We start from the raw sequence: 4,369 nt of genomic DNA, 5'->3' as shown, positions 1-4,369 counted from the left end.
AAACAAAATGCTCAAAAACGAGTCCATGGAGATGGGGGAAGGGGATAGGAGTTTTACGCCGAATCAGTAGCTAAGGTTATCTGGCATGGCACATTCCTTCCACACCAATGTCTCTGGCTGCTTCTCCATTGACGGACAAAGCTTATTAGTTAAATAACCAACTTGTTACTGCCAAACAAGTGGCAGTCCACAGACATTATCACACAAGATGATGTTGACATGACATTTAAAGGTTTGATGCAGACTGAATATCAGCTGGACCGTTTTCATTCATCCTTAATTTAGTATTTCACCACTCCATGAACACTAATCACTCTCGTGCCTTTATGTCAAAAGTTTAGACATTGTTTTCTTTTTTTCCTTTTTTTTTTTGTTGTTGTTGTTGTCTGTTTGGCCAAGAGTGTTGATGCACAAAAAAATATTTTTAACTACAAAAGTTCCAATTTTAAATAATCATTATGTTAAAATTAAAATAATACAAGATATGTAAGTTGCAAAGTCTTTCAGTGGATTAGTAGCAACAACCTCTACTGACAGGACGCCAGATATGACTCCACTTCATGATTTGAGAAATATGAGATTGAAGTATGTCACAAACCTGCTGCGCTATATTTTTTAATGTTTTTTGTTTTGTTTTTTTTTAGCTAGGAAGGAGCCAGGGAAAAAGTAACTGGAAGGGGGAGGTTGAAAGACAGCAATTACTGTCTGAGTGCGCGCCACACAGGATGGCCGCCGGGCTTTGTTTTTTTTTTTTTTTTTTTTTTTAATAATCAACTGGTGTTGATAGGTTGTTTTGTTCGAAGAACAAAGGAAGAGTGTTTGAGTGTTTGGGATGTTGTTGTGTGAGTTTTCCTTGACGGGGGCGGGGAGAAGTAACAGTCTCCTCGTGTCATCAGTGTGTCCGGACGTTTTGTTTGCAACAAGTCTTGAACCGACTTGGTGTTGTAGTCCTGACCGGACTGTGCACATCCTGACCAGATTTGTGTTATTTAACAAGTCCTGAACAGAATTGGAAGTTAGCCTTGACTGGACAGGGCACATCCTGACCAGATTTGTATCTGTTGAGGTGAGTGTGTATCTTTGTTGATTGTTCGGTGAGCATATGTGTTTAATGTTTGAAGAATGTTAGTTAAGTTTTGAACTTGCCATTTAGCTAAAGACTTTTTTCTCCAGGTTTTTGTGGGTTTTTTTTTTCTCACTTTTGTTGTTTGATCTTCGCTTATTCATCGTATCCTCCTCGGGCTCACCAACCAGAGCCGAATTAGAAATAACTTCAGGAAGAGCATCGGTGAACCCCTACCCCCTTCCGCTGATTGCTGCGCGCGCGTCTGATAGGTCACGTGGTGTGTCGACTGGTAAATCACCCATTTCTTCACCTTCTCAACTGGCGCTCCGATTGAACGCCGCATATTTTACGACCGGGTAGGTCGCCAGGCCCGTCATCACGGTCACGTGGCTACCCTCGGGCAATCAAACTTTAGCATTCTAATGTGATGCAAGCCAAGACTGCATCGATATTAGCCAACTCTAAAATGTCTGGATCATCACTTCATCTGAGTTAGTGTCACTGACATTGTTCATTTTATTTTTTATCCAGTTTTTCTTTCATTTTAAATGGAATTTTTTTATGTTAGGATAATGCAAAAGTAAATGTATTAGTCACCCCTTAGAATAAGGGTAGACTTCGTGTTCTGGAAGTTACTGCATATGGTCACTGGTTTGTGGCCTGTGGATAGGATTCTGCTTCCCCACCCCACCCCCACTCTCCATCCTGCTCATTCTTTTCAGTAAAAATAAAAGTGGCTACCTGATTTATAAGGAGCTATTTAAAGCTTACAGATGTAAATGTGGAGGGAAAGCTTTGATTCCGCTTTCCACGGGACGTACTCTAGACATGATGAGCCACTTCGGCCAGTAGGCTACAGGAGTCCATGCCAGTAAACTACTTCGCTCATTTATTCATGTTTATCTGTTCACCCTGGCCATGCCTAGCATTATGCTAGCACATAGCTAGCTTGGTTACGAGTGCTTGCGTTTTGCTCAGTACAAACTCAAGCCAAAGGCATGATAGACTAGCTGCCTTGACTAGCCACTGTGTTTCCACATGTAATGTTTCATCAGGTAGTGTTTGTAAGCATAAAGCCAGCCATCTGTTCATGTGTTTGATGTGCATCCAGATGGCCGCTACAAGTGACCTCAGGTCGGTTATTTTGATGAGACTGATATTTTTCAAACTCTGATGTGATCTCACTTGTTTTTCGAAAATCCTAACAAGTGATCACTTGTCATGATGGTGAGAGTAGAAAAGCAGTCTTCATATGAATGCTGACCGCAGTCCATCCCTTTCCACATTCTAGAATTTTATGCGGTTACAAATCGAAAGGTGAATAATGATTTTAGTTATTTATTTATTGGGCGTCATCACGGATTTCTTTTAATGTGATCTTGCTCTTTCTTACACACACATGCGTGCACCCCTCCAGTGAGACTTGAAAGAGAGAGAGAACGCTCACTCGCTAGAACACACACACCCTCTCTCTCTCTCATCCACGCACGTACGCACACACACACACACAGTGGCCTGTCTCTCCGGGGGCAAGCGAGGCCAGTCAGTTGGAGGCCTCGGTAAACTCAGACCCCTCTTTGTCTCCGCATCTCTGAAAAGTTTGTCACTGTCCTGGCCTAGTCTGCTGGGACAGCCAGTCCCAGGTCGACCATACATTATCTTCATCATCCAGCGGTCCTCTTCGACCCGCCGCCCTGCAGCCGCGGTAGCATCGTGGGTGATCGCGTTGTTTGTGAGGAGAGAAAGAATGTGTGTATATGTGCGTGTGATTGTGTGTGTGTGTGTTTGCTTGCTTGTTTGTTGTTTGTTTTTTTGTTTTGTTTTGTTTTGTTTTGTTTTACCAGGAGAGGAGTCTTTCGATTTGCAATAAATAAAATTCTTTTACCAGCTTCATTACGAAAACGTGCTCACCAGACACCATTGTGGGCAATGCGAATCTGAGGATAATTTAATAGAGAGAAAAAGAGAGAGATAATTTAATCGGTGTGTGTGTGCACGCGTGCAAAATGTACATTTGGAAGACAGCGTAATGATAAAAATGAGAGAGAAGAAGGGGTGAATAGGAAAGCACTTACACACAAATAAACAAAATAAAACACTACACACACGCGCGAGAATAAGTTTGCTGTGGACTCCATGTCTTGCATCTCTATTGGTATTGGTACAATATCATCATCAATAATAATAAGTATAAAAAATAATAATAAAATTTATATTAATTATTATTATTGAACAACAAAAATAAAAAGCTTAGACACTAGACAAAGTAAGAATCACCACTCTCACATTTTCATGATAATGGACTGATTTTTTTTTAACCAAGAGCCTAGCATTACTTCAAAAGCTGTTGTTATTTACTGTTTTTATTTCACATCACTAGAAACTGTTGATTCTGGGAGAGCAAGATAGAGTTGTTTGTCTGCGAAATGACCACGTGATACTTCATGTAAACAAACACCGAAAACCAAGGTTAAATATAAAGGAAACAACTGCCACGTGACAGCTTGAATGACTTTTGTACAACGGACAGGGCTGTGGGTCACGCGACGTCAGCACAAGGTTCGCCAACGTTCTTCCTCTTCTATCTACTCTCTAACGTCCTCTTCTTCTCTCTATTCTCCAGCGTCCTTCTTCTTCTAAAAATGCCCTCTAACGTCCTTCTGCTTCCATATCCCTTCTCAACGTCTCACTCCCTTACCTCACTATTTCTTTTGACGTCACTATACGTCATTTTTCACGTTCTATTTAGAGAACGTCCATCATTCGCACGCTTTCATCTACATACGCGCCCAGTCCTAGCACTCTGACTAGATCCATGACACTGTGGTAGGCCTGTAAGTCCAGATGTAACTCTGCTTTCAACATGATCATAGACTTACAAAATGGTGGAAGCAGCACACACACACACACAAACCCACTTATCTTTTTAGTCTTCTTTGTCCTCCTAGTGCCGCAACCATACCACCCCAGCGGATCCGGTTCTGGGCCGAGGATCGATCTCCTCCTGGTCTGTCTCCGAACCCTGCGTTTCATCTGTGGGTTTAAGTGCAGAACTTGTCTGGTTAACTCGGTGTCAAATTGCAATAAAATCAAATTGTCAACCGTACACTGCAGTCTATGCAAAAACTTTATTAAATACATTTTTTAACTAAAACAAGGATATCGGCCGGCAGCTCTTCCTTGCGATGTAAGTGTAGAAGCAGGACTGAAGTATCGTTGGAAGTCAGAGAAACATTGCAGTGTACTGCTGACGTCAAGCAATGTCTGTGAGACACAATAACAAAACACGTTAATGCTTTGTAC

Source organism: Pomacea canaliculata, linkage group LG7 (genome assembly GCF_003073045.1).
Source record: "Pomacea canaliculata isolate SZHN2017 linkage group LG7, ASM307304v1, whole genome shotgun sequence".
Classification (NCBI taxonomy): domain Eukaryota; kingdom Metazoa; phylum Mollusca; class Gastropoda; order Architaenioglossa; family Ampullariidae; genus Pomacea; species Pomacea canaliculata.
This window is presented reverse-complemented; position numbering follows the sequence as displayed.